Source organism: Ovis canadensis, chromosome 23 (genome assembly GCF_042477335.2).
Source record: "Ovis canadensis isolate MfBH-ARS-UI-01 breed Bighorn chromosome 23, ARS-UI_OviCan_v2, whole genome shotgun sequence".
In the NCBI taxonomy this organism is placed as follows: Eukaryota; Metazoa; Chordata; class Mammalia; order Artiodactyla; family Bovidae; genus Ovis; species Ovis canadensis.
The window spans coordinates 40,797,501-40,820,724 of NC_091267.1; positions in this window are offsets into that span (position 1 = coordinate 40,797,501).

Here is a 23,224-nt window from a genome sequence, read left to right on the forward strand (position 1 = left end):
TATACCCCCTGTCCCATGTGATATCATAAGTGTTGTGAGGGTATATCCCATGTCTTATATTGTACATTCTTTGTGTCTTCAGCAATATCCAGTTAATTGATGCATTATAAATATGATGAGACTATGAATTAATTTCGCTCAGACCTCTTTTTTCCCATTGCTTTTATTCTATATAGTTTTTGACACGTTGTTGGAGGGGGCTGGTGTTTGATAAATGTCGGCTCCGTGAATATTAACAAAAATAATTGTTACTTGATTTTGAGAGTTACTTGCGAGTTTCTTGCAATAGAAAAGAGAATGTCATTTATACGCTCACATAAGATAAAGTTGTCACAAGTGACTGAAATTGGATGAGGAGTTCTAATAAAGTTAAAAGATAAAAGGATTGTCATTTATAATGAATATAAAAAAGAATAAAGTTAGAATTCCTACTAGGGAAAGAGAAATTCTCTATAATTTCCTTCTAATTTATATTTTAAATTATTTTAACTTTAAAATACTTTGAAGGTAATTCATTCCTCCGTGTAATATAACTTAATGATGAATTTTTTATTTCTAATATTTCCATAACTCTATTCTACAAAAGTATGATTTGAATTCCAAGTGATTTCTAAGATATAAAGTCAACTTTGTTTGTTCTTTTTTGTGTTAGCTTTACTAATATCCTCAAATTACATACTTTAATATGAAAATTCATATAAAATATCATTGTTAATATAAAATGGTTACTTTTAAGTTTTAACTATATAATATATTGAGAAGCAATCATATAGGATTGATACATTTAAATGCAGTTTAAAAATGAGGTGAAATCAGGTTATTTATGCCTAATGTACAATTAAAGAATTTCACAAAGCTAATTAATAACAGTAAAATTTCACCATTGAATAATATAGGTAATTTTCAATTCTCTGTTTCAGTCTTGAATACAGAAACAACTGTGTAGCTATTTGGCCTGTCTCTCTTTTAAGACAAAGTATAAACATTTGCTATTTTATGTAAAAAAATTGATTTATCATATTAATTTTTGTATTGAACATGCCTAGAGTGTACAGTTTTTGTTTTACAGCTGACATAGAAACATCAGTGGTATAGTAAGAAATAAATATTGGTTATATTTATATTAATTGCAAAAGACTTTATTATCCAAATGAACTTACAGTCTATCAAAAACAGTGAAGTTATACATTACATTGAATAATACTATTTACATAATGAACAATACATACTATGAGTCAATTAAATTCCATGGGACACTTTGCTACTATGTGTAGGACTGAAAGAAGTTATATTTAACCTTGTTAATAATTTTCGATTCATCCAACCAAATATAAGTAGAAGACAGTGCCTTATGCATAGTATTAATAGATGATCTATAGGTGTGTGATATTTTAGAAAATTGAGTTGTTGACATCCTGAAATGATTTGTGTATTCCAAACAATAGAGAGTATTGCATCTCAATTTCCAGAATCACAAAATGTCATAAATTGTCATTACATGCATGTAGAATATTAGTTAAAAGGACTTTGATATGAAGATCTGTGAAATCATAATAATATAGAAAAAAAAAGATATCACTCCACCTTCCATTCTCATCTCCATCACCACCATTTAGCCCTTGATGTAGATATTCCTTTAATGCATATATGGGACTAACTGCACACTCTTCAGAGTGGCATAATGAAATGTGAATGAGCCCAGACAGAATAATAGTAATAGGCAATATAGAGTGAGATATCTGTAAGCAAAGTGTTAACCAGTGATCTATGGTTCTATTTTAGCTTTGGAAAAGTCCTTGATCAAATAATTGAAACACTACTTCAATGGATTTAGAAGCATATATTAGGTCTAAATAAATGCTCTCTACCAAAGAAGAACAATGTAGTTCATTTTTGATTATTTCAGTTCAGTTCACATCAGTCGCTCAGTCATATCTGACTCTTTGTGATCCCATGAATTGCAACATGCCAGGCCTCTCTATCCATCACCAACTCCTGGAGTTCAACCAAACCCATGTCCATCGAGTCAGTGATGCCATCCAGCCATCTCATCCTCTCTCATCCCTTTCTCCTCCTGTCCCCAATGCCTCCCAGCACCAGTGTCTTTTCCAGTGAGTCAACTCTGTGTGTGAGGTGGCCAAAGTATTGAAGTTTCAGCTTCAGCATCATTCCTTCCAAAGAAATCCCAGGGTTGGTCTCCTTCAGACTGGACTGGTTGGATCTCCTTGCAGTCCACGGGACTCTCAAGAGTCTTCTCCAACACCACACTTCAAAAGCATCAATTCTTCGGCACTCAGCCTTCTTCACAGTCCAACTCTCACATCCACACATGACAACAGGAAAAACCATAGCCTTGACTAGACGGACCTTAGTCAGCAAAGTAATATCTCTGCTTTTGAATATGCTATCTAGGTTGGTCATAACTTTTCTTCCAAGGAGTAAGCGTCTTTTAATTTCATGGCTGCGGTCACCATCTGCAGTGATTTTGGAGCCCCCAAAAATAAAGTCTGACACTGTTTCCACTGTTTCCCCATCTATTTCCCATGAAGTGGTGGGACCAGATACCATGATCTTCGTCTTCTGAATGTTGAGCTTTAAGCCAACTTTTTCACTTTCCTCTTTCACTTTCATCAAGAGTCTTTTTAGTTCCCCTAATTTCTGTCATACGGGTGGTGTCATCTGCATATCTGAGATTTATTGACATTTCTCCTGGCAATCTTGATTCCAGCTTGTGCATCTTCCAGCCCAGCATTTCTCATGATGTTCAGTTCAGTTCAGTCGCTCAGTTGTGTCAGACTCTTTGCGACGCCATGACTCACAGCATGCCAGGCCTCCCTGTCCATCACCATCTCCCAGAGTTCACTCAGACTCATGTACATTGAGTCCATGATGCCATCCAGCCATCTCATCCTAGGTCTTCCCCTTCTCCTCCTGCCCCCAATCCCTCCCAGCATCAGAGTCTTTTCCAGTGAGTCAACTCTTCGCATTAGGTGGCCTAAGTACTGGACCTTCAGCTTTAGCATCATTTCTTCCAAAGAAATCCCAGGGTTGATCTCCTTCAGAATGGACTGGTTGAATCTCCTTGCAGTCCAAGGAACTCTCAAGAGTCTTCTCCAACACCACAGTTAAAAAGCATCAATTCTTTGGCACTCAGCCTTCTTCACAGTCCAACTCTCACATCCATACATGACCACGGGAAAAACCATAGCCTTGAGTAGACGGACCTTAGTTGGCAAAGTAATGTCTCTGCTTTTGAATATACTATCTAGGTTGGTCATAACATTTCCTCCAAGGAGTAAGTGTCTTTTAACTTCATGGCTGCAGTCACCATCTGCCGTGATTTTGGAGCCCAAAAAACTAAAGTCTGACACTGTTTCTACTGTTTCACCGTCTATTTCCCATGAAGTCATGGGACCAGGTGCCATGATCTTCATTTTCTGAATGTTGAGCTTTAAGCCAACTTGTTCGCTCTCCTCTTTCACTTTTATCAAGAGGCTTTTTAGCTCCTCTCCACTTTCTGCCATAAGGGTGGTGTCATCTGCATATGTGAGGTTATTGATATTTCTCCCGGCAATCTTGATTCCAGCTTGTGCTTCTTCCAGCCCAGCATTTCTCATGATGTACTCTGCATAGAAGTTAAATAAGCAGGGTGACAATATACAGCCTTGACGTACTCCATTTCGTATTTGAAACCAGTCTGTTATTCCATGTCAAGTTCTAGCTGTTGCTTCCTGACACGCAAACAGATTTCTCAAGATGCAGGTCAGGTGGTCCGGTATTCCCATCTCTTTCAGAATTTTCCACACTTTATTGTGATTCACACAGTCAAAGCTTTGAAATAGTCAATAAAGCAGAAACAGATGTTTTTCTGGGGAATTCTCTTGCTTTATCCATGATCCAGCGGATGTTGGCAATTTGATCTCTGGTTCCTCTGCCTTTTCTAAAACCAGCTTGAACATCAGGGAGTTCAAGGTTCACGTATTGCTGAAGCCAGGCTTGGAGAATTTTGAACATTACTTTACTAGTGTGTGAGATGAGTGCAATTGTGCTGTAGTTTGAGCATTTTTTGGCATTGCCTTTCTTTGGAACTGGAATGAAAACGGACCTTTTCCAGTCCTGTGGCCACTGCTGAGTTGTCCTAATTTGCTGGCATATTGAGTGCAGCACTTTCACAGCATCATCTTTCAGGATTTGAAACAGCTCAACTGGAATTCCATCACCTCCACTAGCTTTGTTCGTAGTGATGCTTTCTAAGGCCCACTTGACTTCTCATTCCAGGATGTCTGGCTCTAGATGAGCGATCACATCATCATGATTATCTGGGTAGTGAAGATCTTTTTGTACAGTTCTTCCATGTATTCTTGCCACCTCTTCTTCATAACTTCTGCTTCTGTTAGGTCCATACCATTTCTGTCCTTTATCAAGCCCATCTTTGCATGAAATGTTCCCTTGATATCTCTAACTTTCTTGAAGAGATCTCTAGTATTTCCCATTCTGTTGTTTTCCTCTATTTCTTTGCATTGATCACTGAAGAAGGCTTTCTTATCTCTCCTTGCTATTCTTTGGAAATCTGCATTCGGATGCTTATATCTTTCCTTTTCTCCTTTGCTTTTTGCTTCTCTTCTTTCACAGCTATTTGTAAGGCCTCCCCAGACAACCATTTTGCTTTTTTGCATTTCTTTCCCATGGGGATGGTCTTGATCCCTGTCTCCTGCACAATGTCACGAACCTCATTCCATAGTTCATCAGGCACCCTATCTATCAGATCTAGGCCCTTAAATCTATTTCTCACTTCCTCTGTATAATCATAAGGGATTTGATTTAGGTCATACCTGAATGGGCTAACTGTTTTTCCTACTTTCTTCTATTTGAGTCTGAATTTGGCAATAAGGAGTCCATGATCTGAGCCACAGTCAGCTCCCGGTCTTGTTTTTGTTGACTGTATAGAGCTTCTCCATCTTTGGCTGCAAAGAATATAATCAGTCTGATTTTGGTGTTGACCTCTGGTGATGTCCATGTGTAGAGTCTTCTCTTGTGTTGTTGAAAGTGGGTGTTTGCCATGACCAGTGCATTTTCTTGGCAAAACTCTATTAGTCTTTGCCCTGCTTCTTTCCGCATTCCAAGGCCAAATTTGCCTGTTACTCCAGGTGTTTCTTGACTTCCTACTTTTGCATTCCAGTCCCCTATAATGAAAAGGACATCTTTCTTGGGTGTTAGTTCTAAAAGGTCTTATAGTTCTTATAGAACTGTTCAACTTCTGTTTCTTCAGCTTTACTGGTTGGGGCATAGACTTGGATAACTGTGATATTGAATGGTTTGCCTTGGAGATGAATAGACATCATTCTGTCATTTTTGAGATTGCATCCAAGTACTGCATTTCGGACTCTCTTGTTTACCATGATGGCTACTCCATTTCTTCTGAGGGATTCCTGCACGCAGTAGTAGATATAATGGTCATCTGAGTTAAATTCACCCATTCCAGTCCATTTTAGTTTGCTGATTCCTAGAATGTTGATGTTCACCCTTGTCATCTCTTGTTTGACCACTCCCAATTTGCCTCGATTCATGGACCTGACATTTCAGGTTCCTATGCAATATTGTTCTTTACAGCATCAGATCTTACTTTGCCAGAGGCCAGCCTGAGGAATCCCACCTGAGACAAGGTCATGTGGAAGGAAGCCTGACAAAATGCAAGGACGTGATCAGGCTTCAGGGGTTCCCCCTGGATTTTCCTGAGCATCCACCCCCCCAAAAATAAGAATCTGCCTGCTTTTCCACTCTTCTGATATTCTCTGGAAAAAGTCAAATCAGGGCTTTAGTCTTCTGCATTTGAAAGGGATGTTTCAGTTAAACCCCCTCTGATAACTCTCTAGCTTGCCTAACAGGTTCCCCTGGAACTCTTACAGCTTGTGAATTGCTTACAGCCCTCCAACCCCAAAAGGCACAAAGCTTAAAACATCTTAAAGATACAGAGCCTTTTCTAAAGAGCTAAAAATCATATTGGTGACAGGTTTTCACTGTTGACTCAATGATTGCTGCCAGGCCTCCATATTCTTTATCTTTTAGGCAACTGGGAGGATGTTAACCAATGTAAACGGATATGGAAAAAGATATATAATAGTTTTGATGTTAGCAACACTAGACTTTTTTTTTTAACACTAGACTTTTGAGTTAATTACTTTTCTTTTGTTATATATGACTGCACTTCTCTTGTGTCCTTGCTATGTAAGAATGTAACTTTATTTAGTGCTTTCTGAGAGTGGCACCAGACTTTGGGAAGATCAACACAAATAAGTCTTCTGGTTGACAAACCCTTATCAGAAAAAAGGCTGTAAAATGTTAATTGGCCCTTTTGGCCAGAAGATGATGTAAATCACTTAAGAGTTTTGTATACAACTAGGTATGCAGAGAGAAAAGCCTGGTTTTGATGAGTCTGGGCTGCTAATGCTGCATAATTTTGTATTACCCATTGATCTCTATGTACAATCAAAAAGGTATAAAAGGCCTTCCTAGACAATAGAGGCCGGGCCAGTCATTGGAAGGACTGGTTTCCCCATGTCTCCTCTTTACTCTAATTTCAGGCTGAATTCCCATCTGGGGCGTGGAGGCTCGCCATGTCTACTTACTTGTCCCAGCTTCTAAGATCCATAAGAGAGAGAGCCCAAGGCGGGACACTCTCTGATATTCAAACGGACGCCAGTGGCCTAACGTAGATGGTGCAAGCTCCTTGTCAGGAACTTTATTGGCTTTCCACATAAACCAAGTTATTCAGCATCTTTTCTCCACTTAATTTTCCTACTACACTATTTCTTCCTAATCTAATCTTATATTAATAAATAAATAAGTTTTTCCCTCGCCAACGCCGTCCCTGCTTCAAATTCCCTGGATCCACCAGAGCTAGACCCCGGCATTACTTCCATCACCAGTCACATCCACAACTGGGTATTGTTTTGCTTTGGCTCCATCCCTTCATTCTTTCTGGAGTTATTTCTCCATTGATCTCCAGTAGCATATTGGGCACCTAATGACCTGGGGAGTTCCTCTTTTGATGAACTCTCATGATGCACTCTGCATATAAGTAAAATATGTAGGGCGGCAATATACAGCCTTGATGTACTCCTTTTACTATTTGTAACCAGTCTGTTCCATGTCCAATTCTAACTGTTGCTTCCTGACGTGCATACAGGTTTCTCAAGAGGCAGGTCAGGAGAAGAGAATGGCAAATCACTTCAATATTCTTGCCTTGAGAACCCCATGAACAGTATGAAAAGGCAAAATAATAGAATACTGAAAGGGGAACTCCGTGGGACGGTACATGCCCAATATGCTACTGGAGATCAGTGGAGAAATAACTCCAGAAAGAATGAAGGGATGGAACCAAAGAAGAAACAGTACCCAGTTGTGGATGTGACTGGTGTTGGAAGCAAGGTCTGATGCTGTAAAGATCAATATTGCATAGGAACCTGGAATGTTAGGTCCATGAATCAAGGCAAATTGGAAGTGGTCAAACAGGAAATGGCAAGAGTGAAAGTTGACATTCTAGGAATCAGTGAACTAAAATGGCCTGGAAAGGGTGAATTTAACGAAGATGACCATTATGTCTACTACTACAGGCAGGAATCCCTTAGAAGAAAAGGAGTAGCCATCATGGTCAGCGAAAGAGTCAGAAATGCAATACTTGGATGCAATCTCAAAAATGACAGAATGATCTCTGTTCTTTTCCAAGGCAAACCATTCAATATCACAGTAATCCAAGCCTATGCCCCAATCAGTAACGCTGAAGAAGCTGAAGTTGAACGGTTCTATGAAGAAATACAAGACCTTTTAGAACTAACACCCCAAAAAATCTCCTTTCATTATAATGGACTGGAATGCAAAAGTAGGAAGTCATGAAACACCTGGAGTAACAGGCAAATTTGGCCTTGGAGTACGAAATGAAGCAGGGCAAAGGCTAATAGAGTTTTGTCAAGAGAACACACTGGTCATAGCAAACACCCTCTTCCAACAACACAAGAGAAGACTCTACACATGGACATCACCAGATGGTCAACACCAAAATCAGATTGATTATATTTTTTGCAGACAAAGATGGAGAAGCTCTATACAGTCAACAAAAACAAGACCAGGAGCTGACTGTGGCTCAGGTCATGAACTCCTTATTGCCAAATTCAGACTTAAATTGAAGAAAGTGGGGAAAACCACTAGCCCATTCAGGTATGACCTAAATCAAATCCCTTATGACTATACAGTGGAAATGAGAAATAGATTTAAGGGACTAGATTTGATAGAGTGCCTGATGAACTATGGAATGAGGTTCGTGACATTGTGCAGGAGACAGGGATCAAGATCATCCCCATGGAAAAGAAATGCAAAAAAGCAAAATGGCTGTCTGGGGAGCCATTCACAAATAGCTGTGAAAAGAAGAGAAGTGAAAAGCAAAGGAGATAAGGAAAGATATAAGCATCTGAATGCAGATTTCCAAAGAATAGCAAGGAGAGATAAGAAAGCCCAGCAACCAATGCAAAGAAATTAAGGAAAACAACAGAAGGGGAAAGACTAGAGATCTCTTCAAGAAAATTAGAGATATCAAGGGAACATTTCATGCAATGATGGGCTCAATAAAGGGCAGAAATGGTATGGACCTAACAGAAGCAGAAGATATTAAGAAGAGGTGGCAAGAATACACAGAAGAACTATACAAAAAAAAAAATCTTCATGACGTAGATAATCACGATGGTGTGAACACTCACCTAGAGCCAGACATCCTGGAATGTGAAGTCAAGTGGGCCTTAGAAAGCATCACTACGAACAAAGCTAGTGGAGGTGATGGAATTCCAGTTGAGCTGTTTCAAATCCTGAAAGATAATGCTGTGAAAGTGCTACACTCAATATGCCAGCAAATTAGGACAACTCAGCAGTGGCCACAGGACTGGAAAAGGTCCGTTTTCATTCCAAACCCAAAGAAAGGCAATGCCAAAAAATGCTCAAACTACAGCACAATTGCACTCATCTCACATGCTAGTAAAGTAATGTTCAAAATTCTCCAAGCCAGACTTCAGCAATATGTGAACTGTGAACTTCCAGATGTTCAAGCTGGTTTTAGAAAAGGCAGAGGAACCAGAGATCAAATTGCCAACATCCGCTGGATCATGGAAAAAGCAAGAGAGTTCCAGAAAAACATCTATTTCTGCTTTCTTGACTATGCCAAAGCCTTTTACTGTGTGGATCACAATAAACTGTGGAAAACTCTTCTCATTATAGTTATCTCAAATATCTCAACAAAATAGAGATTGTACATATGGGAGGACATATTTCAGTTTATAATTTATAAAAACCAAAACAAGCTAAGACAGTGTATTTGAAGCAGTGGTTTTCATAGAGCTAGATGCTAGACAATGAAGTAGAGTATCCCTTAGAACTGGGAAACAAGTTCAGCCCTATGAACAACCAACTCCCTTCATTGGAGATGTTAGTAGAAATGGCAACAAAGGCAAGTTCAACAAACTCCTGATTGTGGAGGTAGAACTGGGAGTCTGAGGAGACCAAGGTGTTTAACATTTTCTGGACAGAGTACTGGACAAGAGAGAACACCATATATCTGCACAAAAGTGTTTGTCAAATATGCACATAATTACTGATCAACACATGCATATGGTACAGGCCTAAGAACTATTTGAAAAGAGATGAATAGTGCCTGAATGACACACAGATCAAAGAAAAATACTTGGTTCCACTAGTCTGAGTGAAAAGTGAACATACTGTATGATTCTATTTATATTAAATACAAGAGATTCCAAACTACAGTGAAAAAATGCAGATTAGTAGTTACCTGAAGATAGGGCTGGTGTAGGGATAATAATAAAGGAGGGAATACAGTAGGATGCAAGGAAACTGTTGTGGGTAGTGTTCAATATCTTTTTTGTGGTGATGCTTCACAGGTATGCTCTTGTATAAAAAATAGCCTTTAAATTGTGTCATTAATTTTATGTCACTTATGCTTCAATAAAGGAGTTAATGAAATTAATGATAATGAAAAGAAAGTACATATTCATCATGAAATTTTTAAAAGATTAAAAGTAGATCAGATCTTTCTTGTTATTATAAAGACTAGGAGTTCAAGGCTGAATATGCTATGATTCTTTATTGTGTATTTTCAGATTGGTTTATTTTCCTGCTTTTTAAAAATGTTTCTATGTATACATTCTGTATCATGATATTCATATTGTATGTGACAGGTTGAAACCCAAACTTCTTCATGAGGCAGTGGTGCTACAGTAGAGAATGCAATATTTCTTAAGTACAAAATAGACATTTTTCTCAATAAAAGCTAAAAAAATGGTTGGGAATAATACCAGTAGCATTAATGTTGAATCTAAAATGTTCAATAATATATTATATTATCTTCCTGGAGTTGTATTACCATCTCACCACTTAGTACACATTTTAAAATTTATTTTAAATGTTGCATCAGCAAGTCAGTAATACTCATGCATGTGGAAAACAAAGTTAAGAATTATAATACAATGAACATCAATACCATATTACCATTTCTGGGAAAATGGCTCTGCTCATGAAAAAAAGCTTTCCAGAGGTTGGTTTGCAATACTTTTAACAGGAAACTATTTTGCCCATCATTTTATGGTCAGGACTGACATGGCAAAGGAAGTCATCATCCTACGTCCCAACAATTAACTGAACAAAATTGTTATTAAAAATCAAGCATGGAATGATAATTATTCCAAATATTTCTCAAAAAATTATATTCCCTCTTGCTAAAACCATCACACACACACACACACACACACACACACACACACACATGCACGCACCCACACATACACACTAATTTCTTTCACTAACAAGGGAGTGCTTTACAGATGTTCTGGGACAAATGAATGCTTAATTTATCCTTTTTTATTACAAATTTTCAGCACAATGGATTATTTTAATACCCACCTCTCTAGTGATAGCATTCAAGTGATTCGTGGGCTGCAGCATGACAGGAAGGCCTGGCGGGCTGCAGTCTATGGGGTCGTAAAGAGTGTGACACGACTGAGTGACTAAACAACAACAACATCCTATCTTTTAGAGGATTTTTTACTTATTCAAAATATTACAATTAGTGACAATCTTTTTTCATTTTGATTTAGGTGATCACAAACTTTAGCTAGTATTATCTGAATCTTAGCTAGCTCATTGATACTTCCCAAAGTTTTTTTGGTACTTACGTTCTTTTTTCTTTTGGTCCTAATAAAATATTCCTGCTAGTTATATAGAATAAGTCATTTCTCCAAAGAATTTTCTAATTTCCTTTAGTGAAATTGGAATTTTTATGTTAGGTGCTACTACCGAAGTGTCGTTTAAACTTGTCAATTGCAGTATAGATATACAAAGATACAGAAGAGATATGTTATATATCTATATATATTATGTATGATAGATGTTGGTGTGACTATGACTATGGATATATACAAATGTACACATATACACATGAGCATTTAATAAATGTAAGATAGTAACATAATGTTGATTTATATTATAATATTAAAATATCTTGTTGTTTGTTTTTTTTTTTCAGTCACTAAGTCATATCCTACTCTTTGTGATCCCAGGGACTGTAGCATACCAGACTCCTCTGCCCTCCACTATCTTCTAGAGTTTGCTCAAAGTCATGTACAATTGAAATATATGTATTTTTATAAATGTCCAGTATGAACTATGCCTGTTTTCATATGTTCTAGAGTTTGCTCAAAGTCATGTACAATTGAAATATGTGTATTTTTTAAATGTCCAGTATGAACTAAGTGTGTTTTCATATGTTCAAGGGCTATTTGCAAAAAAAAAAAAAAGACTACGTTAAAACGTAAAGATGTAAAGAAAGATATGGAAAATATTTTCTGTAAATTATTGAAAAGTGATAGTAATGCTCAAACAATTGAACAGTAATATTTTTCTCATAATTATAGAATTTATTTTCAGGCATTCATTGTAAGAGCTCTTGAAACTGATTACTGGGAGATATTTTAGAAATTATCTCATTCAAGAATCTCAATATTTCTCCATCTATTAGTGTCCTCTTTGATTTCTTTCATCAGTGTGTTATAGTTTTCTATATCTAGGTCTTTAGTTTCTTTAGGTAGATATATTCCTAAGTATTTTATTCTTTTCATTGCAATGGTGAATGGAATTGTTTCCTTAATTTCTTTTTCTACTTTCTCATTATTAGTGTATAGGAATGCAAGAGATTTCTGTGTGTTGATTTTATATCCTGCAACTTTACTATATTCATTGATTAGCTCTAGTAATTTTCTGGTGGAGTCTTTAGGGTTTTCTATGTAGAGGATCATGTCATCTGCAAACAGTGAGAGATTTACTTCTTTTCCAATTTGGATTCCTTTTATTTCTTTTTCTGCTCTGATTGCTATGGCCAAAACTTCCAGAACTATGTTGAATAGTAGCGGTGAAAGTGGACACCCTTGTCTTGTTCCTGACTTTAGGGGAAATGCTTTCAATTTTTCACCATTGAGGATAATGTTTGCTGTGGGTTTGTCATAGATAGCTTTTATTATGTTGAGGTATGTTCCTTCTATTCCTACTTTCTGGAGAGTTTTTATCATAAATGGATGTTGAATTTTGTCAAAGGCCTTCTCTGCATCTATTGAGATAATCATATGGTTTTTATTTTTCAATTTGTTAATGTTGTGAATTACATTGATTGATTTGCGGATATTGAAGAATCCTTGCACCCCAGGGATAAAGCCCACTTGGTCATGGTGTATGATCTTTTTAATGTGTTGTTGGATTCTGATTGCTAGAATTTTGTTGAGGATTTTTGCATCTATGTTCACCAGTGATATTGGCCTGTAGTTTTCTTTTTTTGTGGCATCTTTGTCAGGTTTTGGTATTAGGGTGATGGTGGCCTCATAGAATGGGTTTGGAAGTTTACCTTCCTCTGCAATTTTCTGGAAGAGTTTGAGTAGGACAGGTGTTAGCTCTTCTCGAAATTTTTGGTAGAATTCAGCTGTGAAGCCGTCTGGACCTGGGCTTTTGTTTGCTGGAAGATTTCTGATTACAGTTTCAATTTCCATGCTTGTGATGGGTCTGTTAAGATTTTCTATTTCTTCCTGGTTTAGTTTTGGAATATTGTACTTTTCTAAGAATTTGCCCATTTCTTCCACGTTGTCCATTTTATTGGCATACAACTGCTGATAGTAGTCTTTTATGATCCTTTGTATTTCTGTGTTGTTTGTTGTGATCTCTCCATTTTCATTTCTAATTTTATTGATTTGATTTTTCTCTCTTTGCTTCTTGATGAGTCTGGCTAATGGTTTGTCAATTTTATTTATCCTTTCAAAGAACCAGCTTTTGGCTTTGTTGATTTTTGCTATGGTCTCTTTTGTTTCTTTTACATTTATTTCTGCCCTAATTTTTAAATTTCTTTCCTTCTACTAACTCTGGGGTTCTCCAATTCCTCCTTTTCTAGTTGCTTTAGATGTAGAGTTAGGTTGATTTGGAAGAATCACTATAGTGAAAATGAGTATACTACCCCAAGCAATTTACAAATTCAATGCAATCCCTATCAAGCTACCAATGATATTTTTCACAGAACTAGAACAAATAATTTCAAGATATGTATGGAAATACAAAAAACCTCGAATAGCCAAAGCAATCTTGAGAAAGAAGAATGGAACTGGAGGAATCAACTTGCCTGACTTCAGGCTCTACTACAAAGCCACAGTCATCAAGACAGTATGGTACTGGCACAAAGACAGACATATAGATCAATGGAACAAAATAGAAAGCCCAGAGAAAAATCCACACACATATGGACACCTTATCTTTGACAAAGGAGGCAAGAATATACAATGGAGTAAAGACAATCTCTTTAACAAGTGGTGTTGGGAAAACTGGTCAACCACTTGTAAAAGAATGAAACTAGATCACTTTCTAATACCGCACACAAAAATAAACTCAAAATGGATTAAAGATCTAAATATAAGACCAGAAACTATAAAACTCCTAGAGGAGAACATAGGCAAAACACTCTCAGACATGAATCACAGCAGGATCCTCTATGATCCGCCTCCCAGAATTCTGGAAATAAAAGCAAAAATAAACAAATGGGATCTAATTAAAATTAAAAGCTTCTGCACAACAAAGGAAAACATAAGCAAGGTGAAAAGACAGCCTTCAGAATGGGAGAAAATAATAGCAAATGAAACAACTGACAAACAACTAATCTCAAAAATATAGAAGGAACTTATGCAACTCAATTCCAGAAAAATAAACGACCTAATCAAAAAATGGGCCAAAGAACTAAATAGACATTTCTCCAAAGAAGACATACGGATGGCTAACAAACACATGAAAAGATGCTCAACATCACTCATTATTAGAGAAATGCAAATCAAAACCACAATGAGGTACCACTTTACACCAGTCAGAATGGCTGCGATCCAAAAATCTGCAAGCAATAAATGCTGGAGAGGGTGTGGAGAAAAGGGAACCCTCCTACACTGTTGGTGGGAATGCAAACTAGTACAACCATTATGGAGAACAGTGTGGAGATTCCTTAAAAAATTGCAAATAGAACTACCTTATGACCCAGCAATCCCACTGTTGGGCATACACACCGAGGAAACCAGAATTGAAAGAAACACATGTACCCCAATGTTCATCACAGCACTGTTTATAATAGCCAGGACATGGAAACAACCTAGATGTCCATCAGCAGATGAATGGATAAGAAAGCTGTGGTACATATACACAATGGAGTATTACTGAACTATTAAAAAGAATACATTTGAATCAGTTCTGATGAGATGGATGAAACTGGAGCCGATTATACAGAGTGAAGTAAGCCAGAAAGAAAAACACCAATACAGTATACTAACACATATATATGGAATTTAGAAAGATGGCAATGATGACCCTGTATGCAATCAGCAAAAAAGACACAGATGTGTATAGCGGACTTTTGGACTCAGAGGGAGAGGGAGAGGGTGGGATGATTTGGGAGAATGGCATTGAAACATGTATACTATCATGTAAGAATCGAATCACCAGTCTATGTCCGATGCAGGATACAGCATGCTTTGGGCTGGTGCACGGGGATGACCCAGAGGGATGTTGTGGGGAGGGAGGTGGGAGGAGGGTTCATGTTTGGGATCACATGTACACCTGTGGTGGATTCATGTCAATGTATGGCAAAAGCAATACACTATTATAAAGTAAAATAAAGTAAAAATAAAAAGTTCAAAAAAAAAGAATCTCAATACTGGTTGCTTGTAAGAGTCAGTATGAAAATTTTAAGAAATAAAAATGTCAAGGATTTATCACAGAAAATGTTTATGTTTTATGGTAGGATAATTGTATGCATTAGTTGTTTTTAAAAAATACGCAGGTGATTATAACATATAGGAAGGCTTGAGAACCAATCATCTAATGCCCAGTTACAATTAAATCATCTTGGTCAAGATCAGTTCTGTTTTTTTTTTGTTTGTTTGTTTGTTTTTTAATTGAGATGTCATGTACATCTAATAGAATACATTTTTGTAAGTGTAGAGCTTAATTACTTTTGAAAAGTGTATACACCCATGTAGCCATATAACTCCAATCAAAATATAGAGTGCTTTCATCTCTCCACAAATGCCATCTACACTTCCCAGTCTCTCTACTTCTATGTAATAACCACACCAAACAGTTATATCAGCTCAGTTCAGTCGCTCAGTCATATCTGACTCTTTGTGACCCCATGAACCACAGCACGCCACGCCTCCCTGTCCATCACCAACTCCTGGAGTCTACCCAAACCCATGTCCATGGAGTTGTTGATGCCATCCAACCGTCTCATCCTCTGTCGTCCCCTTCTCCCCCTGCCCTCAATCTTCCCCAGCATCAGGGTCTTTGCCAATGAGTCAGCTCTTCACATCAGATGGCCAAAGTATTGGAGTTTCAGCTTCAACATCAGTTCTTCCAATGAACACCAGGACTGATCTCCTTTAGGATGGACTGGCTGGATCTCCTTGCAGTCCAAGGGACTCTCAAGAGTCTTCTCCAACACCACAGTTCAAAAGCATCAATTCTTCGGCACTCAGCTTTCTTTATAGTCCAACTCTCATATCCATAAATGACCACTGGAAAAGCCGTAGCTTTGACTAAACAGACCTTTGTTGACAAAGTAATGTTCTGCTCTTTGATATACTGTCTAGGTTGGTCATAACTTTCCTTCCAAGGAGTAAGCGTATTTTAATTTCATGGCTGCAATCACCATAAATGGAGTCAAATAGAATGTACTCATTTTCTTTTTTTCATATAATACAATGATTCTGGAATTTACCCAGCTTGTTTTTGGTAGTCTCTTCCTTTTTATTGTGGGCTTCCCTGGTGTCTCAGAGGGAAAAACCTCTGCCTACAATGCAGGAGACCTGGGGATACTTAATTACAAAAATAAATTCTGAATTGTTTATTCTTTCTCTTGTTGACTTCTTTCTGACTTACTTCACTAAGTATGTCAATCTATAGGTCCACCCATGTTACTGCAAGTGACATTACTTCACTCTTTTTTATGACTGAGTAATATTCCATTGTACATATGTGCCATATCTTCTTTATCCATTCATCTGATGATGGAAATTTACATTGCTTCAGTGTCTTGGCTATTGTAAATAGTGCTGCAACGAACACTGGGGTGCATGCATCTTTTTGTATGTCTAAAGAAACTCATAATTTCGTCATGTTAAGTTGGATTCTTTAAACTTATTGTACTGTCATTTCCTTTAATTTCTGTATATGTAATTGGATTTTTGTTTAAATTTAGAAAAATTTTGGCTAGTATTTTTTTAATGTTTTTGGGCCCTCCTATTATTTTCTTTTTCTAGAACTTTAATACTTATATGTTAGCGTACTTGAGCTATTGTATAGGTTTTTAAGACATTTTACTTTTTTCAAAACTTTTTTCCTCTCTCTGTGCTTTTCAGTTTGAACCAATTCTGTTGACTTATCTTTATTCTATTGACCCTTTTTTCTACTGTGTCCACTCTATTGTTAATCCAGTTTACTGAAATGTGGTTTGGCTGTGTGTATATGTGTGTGTGTGTGTTTTGTTGTATTTCTTACTTCTAATATTTATATTGTACACTTCCATAAAAGTTTCCATACTATTTATGTATATATTCTATCTGATGTTTCATTTCAGTTTTTTCTTGTAGATTTTCTACCATATTCATCATGGTGGTTTTCAATGTATTTTCTGCTAATTATAGTACCTATTCACTTTAGTTCTGTTTATATTGACTGTATATTCCTTGATGTTGATCATATTTTCCTGTAATTTCATATGTCTGTTAGCTTTTATCACAAACTGGAAATTGTCAGTCATACATTGTAGAGAAAGTCTGAAGTCTTTATATTCAGCAAAGTGTTGAATTTTATTCTTGGAAGAAGAAAAACTGCTACAATATCATCTTGATGTTATGGATGATGGTTTTTAGTATTTCCCATAAGCGTTGTCCTTACTTATGAGTTGCAATTTTAGTTTCTAACATGCAGACTTTCTCAAGTTCTGTTCTTATTGTTAGAGAGTCAGACAATGTTGGAAAAATTTATAGAGGCATTCCATGTATTCTTTACCTAGTTTCCTCCAGTGCAAGTATCTTGCGTATTTATAGTAAAATATGAAAACCAAGAAATTGATACTAGTATTATTGACAGTTTTTTCAGGTTCACTAGTTTCTCATGCATTATGGCTGTGTGTGTGTGTGCGCTTAGATCAATGCAGTTTTATTATGTCTATTTTTTTCCCACCACATTAGAAATGTTACTTCATTGTTCTCTGCTGTTTATATTTTATGATAAAAAGAACCACTGATGTTAATGTTGATAAATCCCATAATTGTGAAAAATTATAGTACTTTGCAATTGTTTGAGCGTTACTATCTTTTTTCAAAAATTTACAGAAAATATTTTGATATTTTCTATACATCTTTATGTTTTAATGTAGTCTAAATTTTTCAAGTAGTCCTTGAACATATGAAAATATACTTATCCTCACTATATATAAAGAGCAAACTGAGCTGAAATATCAATTCTCATCTATTGAATTAAGGGAAGATCTAAAAGTTTGAATATGTAAACTGTTAGAAAGGCAAGATTAAAACCAGACTTATATATTGATTGCTTAATGTTCAAAATGGAATAATGCTAAGTTTTAATCACAAGTTTGAGATGTTACTGAGTCCTAACTTGGCAGAAATACAACCTCTAACACTGTGTTCCTAGTGGTAGAGATGATGAAAACTCTGCAGTACTTCCCTGGGCTGCTTGGAGTCATTCTTGCAGAAATGCTGGCTGGTGTCAACCAAGGATATATGATATGTTTCTATTCACATCCTAGGACTCCCACCCTTGTAGCTTATAGTTTTCGGTTGTTCTTGCAGGCTCAAACGGTGGTCTCTGACTCCTCTGCCTTAAGTGACAGCTACTTCTACTTGAGCTTCATCTCTTGAACACCCTGGAAGTGTCTTCAGAAAAGAAGGTGAATGAATGCAGATCTCACTTCATCATCTTCACCTTCTATGAAGATCATATTCTTTAAGTCTGCTTCTTTTGGTCCTTCTATAATGCTTTCTAAATTTTTGTGTGTTTGCATCTTTTATTTTGGGGGGTTTTATGGTTTTCTTTTCTTGTTGTTGTTGGTGGTGGTATTTCTGAGTTGATAATTGTTATCAGCAGAGAAATAGATTGCTCTAACAATCTATTCCACTTGTTATTCCACTTGTTAACTGAAACACATGTACACACACAGCCTAAAAGTTGAGAATTAAGTTTTATTCAGCTATTCTGTGTATGGGAAGATGTAAGAGTCTGGGCTTATTGGAATCAGTCTTCTGCTATACAGATTAACTATCTCAGGCCAGGGTCTTGTTTTTCTTCATCCCAAATCCCCTCAGGGTGCACAGTTGGGGGTGACTGTTTTGGCTGATGACTTGATGGCTTCAACATCTTTTGCGTACCAATATGGTATGGTAGATGACATTTTTTGTCCCTATGCTGTAACCTTAAGCCAGGACCCACCTCATTTTTATTCACTGTAGTACTGCTCACTTTTTGGCATAAAACATTTTAAACCCTCGAACATATTATCTGCCTCAGGAAAATTTAAAGTTTACAATAGCAAGAGAAACAGAAGAGACTCCCTACCTCCTCCCCTCAAAAAAACAAAAACAAACAACCAAAAACTACGTATTTCCAGAAAAACTATGTATGTTCTGGCTGTGTTTCTTTGAAAACTAAGATCATTTTACTGTAGACAGGAAATAAGAGGAACAAAACAGTCTTAGTTATTCTGTCACCAGAGAAGATACACAATTTTGTGGATCCTGACATACTGGGAACTCTACAGAGCACTCTTGACAATATCTGAGAAAATGATAAAACTTCAGTGAGAAATTATTCCCTGGTGGGGATGTCAGTATAGCCACAATAGAATAGAGATTAGAGACTATCACCCCCCTCCCACCCTAGGCTGTCTGTAAAGCCTACTTCATTCAGATGTGATCATACAACAATACAGACAGGGAAGCAAACTTGGTAATTGAGGTTAAATTCCCACCAGCTCAGGAAAATGGAAACTTCAGTAACTTTAAGTTATTCAAGCTAAATATATAAAGCAGTAGTTATACAAACATCAGTGAACAGATTGACATTAGTAATTGATAAAATTTCAGGAATGGATGACAAGATAAGCTTTATAAATGCCTCAGCTTAAATAAATGAGATTAGATGGATGAGAGGAAAGTTGGTATTAGTTTTGGATGTATGTATATAGGTATCCAAGACTGTTTTGCATGGATGAATCACATAAATACTAGAGGCAAGAAGATCAGAAACTGTATATGTATCTTTCTTGTAAAATTAATAAATGAAAGCCTTAGCCAGCTATATATTTGTGTATTACGAGGGGTAATTAGGAAATAGTAGATAGGAAAGTAGATTTTAGGAGAGTGGAGGGGAGAAGATTAAGACACACGTTTATCCTTGGGCTTCCCTGCTGGCTCAGACAGTAAAGCGTCTGCCTGTAATGCGGGAGACCTGGGTTCGATTCCTGGGTCGGGAAGACCCCCTGGAGAAGGAAATGGCAATTCACTCCAGCACTCTTGCATGGAAAATCCCATGGACGGAGGAACCTCGTAGACTACAGTCCATGGGGTCGCAAAGAGTCGGACATGACTGAGCGACTTCACTTAACTTTTAACTCTAAAATCTTTCATACAGTCAACAGAAAGTATGTATTCAAACTCTGTAGTATACAAGTGCGTAGTTTAAAGAACTTATTTCAAGAACACAAAATGTTCTACAAGTCAATTCCAAAGCATTAAGAATAAACCAGGATAAAAGAGAAAAACTAAAAGCAAGTTTTGGCAGCTCAGCTTCACTTACGGGGTAATTGAACATTAAAAAAATAAAATCAGTCCAAAACCACCACTTGCGAGAGCTCTTAGAATTTGTAGCTTTACCCTGTTTGCAGGATTGAGACATAGTAAATGAATTTCCTACTTCAGGAAAAATGCTGTAAGATTCTGCAGTTATAAATAAGGTCAATACTTGACATATGATATCATAGAATAGTCTGGCCCAAACTACTTTTAAGGCAGCACATATGAACTGCTTTAATGACCTTTGAAACTCTAATGGCAATTTAATGTCAAATTAAACATCTCATGGAAAGAGTTTGACCAATGAATTTTTTTTTCTAAGTTGTTTTCTTTCATGTTGAAATGTGGTTTGATGCAAAAAGTAAAGAAAGTACAATAAAAATTGTTCTATGTCTGTGTGTTCCACAACAATTTAGTAAAGAGTACAGCTAGGTAGCCTATTGAGGACACTGATGTTTTTCAGTGCATTTCCTCATATTTTTATGGAGTGATTAAATTTAATAATTAACTTATTTAATATCATTTTGTTACCCTGTAGAAATTAGTTAAGTCCAGAAATATGGAGGCTTTGCTTACAATTTTGGCTAGCCACAAATTAATCATGTTACCCTAAACAAATCTCTCACCTATTTTTGTATTCAATATTTAATAAATGTTTACTAAATGCTAGCCACTCTTACTAATTAATGTCAGATTTTAATAATTTCTTGTAGTTAAAGCGTCAAATATTATTAGTGAAACAAAGCATTAATAGAGGACAGTGATAAATTTTTCAGAATAAAGACAGAAGATAATTGAAAAAGTACAGTATTTGGGATGAGAACTATAAGTGAAGAGTTAAACTGCAATAAGAATAGAGATAAGGAAAAAGGTAATCTTTAAATAATAAGAGAAAAATGTGACTTCTAGCTATCTTTTGCATAAATAATGCACTGGAACCTATGGAGAAGTTAAAGAGCAAGGCTATCTCTCAGAGCCTCATATATTAAAATGTGTTCATACTTAATGCTATTTAGTAAGAAGATGATGCTTGAAAAGTAAGTTGAATCTGTGAAGGGCCTTGGATGTGTAAAGTGCTAGGTGTTACACTACTCTCATGGCTCAGCTGGGATATTTCTCACTGGATTTTTTAAATCCTTCCATTGTGAAGTATATAATTCTTCACACTAAATTCATTTCATAAAATGTGAAAATGTTCTGTATATCTTTGGAGGGAAAGAAGTGATTATACTTGTGCTGAAGGTTGTCACCATGAAATAGAACTGAGTCATTGGTGCAAGTATGTTTCTAAATAGAGTGACCCATATATAAGAGTCACTTCCCACAATGATCAATGTGTTTCGATTGCTAGTTTATAACTGGCAATGTTGATTCAAAATCCACACAACTCCACACTAATGAGGAAGGGTGGAATTAGATGTGGTAGAATCTGAGAGCTTTGCAGCATCGTGCTGTACCATCTACTTGATTTCTTTGACTCTTCCACTTTCTGTGATCTATTTTATCTATTCTATGGGGTGAAACACAAACTTTAACTTTCAGATTCTCATTTGATATTGAATCTTTGGGTCTTGTATCTTAAGGTTTTTGTGCTTAGTAGTCCAGTATTTGTATACCTTTTTTTTTTTTTCCTATTTTGGCTGATTCAGGACTATCTTAACTGCTACATCTGCTTTGTCTATATCAAGATGTCATTCTCCAAACATGTGAAAGGCCATTGGAGCATATAATCCAATCTAGATTATACAACATTATTTTTAAGGTCTACATGTGATGGTTCAGTATAGGTACATATTGTGAAATGAATACCACAATTAACACATTGATCCTCTCATGTCTTACCTTTGTGTGTATGTGTGTGTGTACACGAGCATGTGGAGTGAGAACACTTAAGACTTACTCTCTTAATAAATTTCAGCTGTATAATGCAATATTAATAACCCTAGTCATTAAACTTTACATTAGATCCCCAGAACTTATTCATCTTATGACAGAACATTTGTATGCTTTTGACTGCAAATTTTTTCATATTCAATTTGTCTCTCATAAATAAAATTCAAAAACTAAAAATAAAGGATATAGTAAAAACATAAAAAATAGAAATGCTATTATGTTTAAAGGACTATGATTTATATATATATATATCAGCTCCTTTGATATTGATAAAAATAAGGAGTTTCTACCCAGGGTATATCCAGTGTAATCATGTCCAGTATATTACTGTTTACAAAGGGGGGAATTTTTCAGTGTAATACACTACCACAGACTATTTTCATATAAAGTAGATTTCCCTCCACAGATTAGATTTCTCTTTCATATACATTCCCTTAATACCCCCAAGTGCTTTGAGCATAATAGACAACTTACAACGTGTAGACACACAGAGCTGCAGGGCTAAGGAAACATGTAGAGCTGCACACAAGCAAGAAGTCAATATATTTCAGAAAATATTGTGAAAGTAAATGGATAAACCCTGGAGGTATGGTAAAAGTAGCCTATGATTAGCAAGGAAAAGTAAATAGTACGGTTAATTCTTCTTTTCTCCTTTACCATAGAAAGCAAAGAGAGAAATATTATACATTGAAGCCAAGAGAGATTAAATACTTTACTCAAAATCACTTAGCTATAGTTTGATTGAGCAAAGATATGAAACCAGGTCTCCTTACTAACCACCACTCAAAAATTCATTTCCAAGGCAGACAATTTAGCAGAAAATGGTGAGGGTACAGGATCAACAAATATAATGAAGAGAAATACAAAGCAGTCTAAAAGAGAGACTCATTTTACCC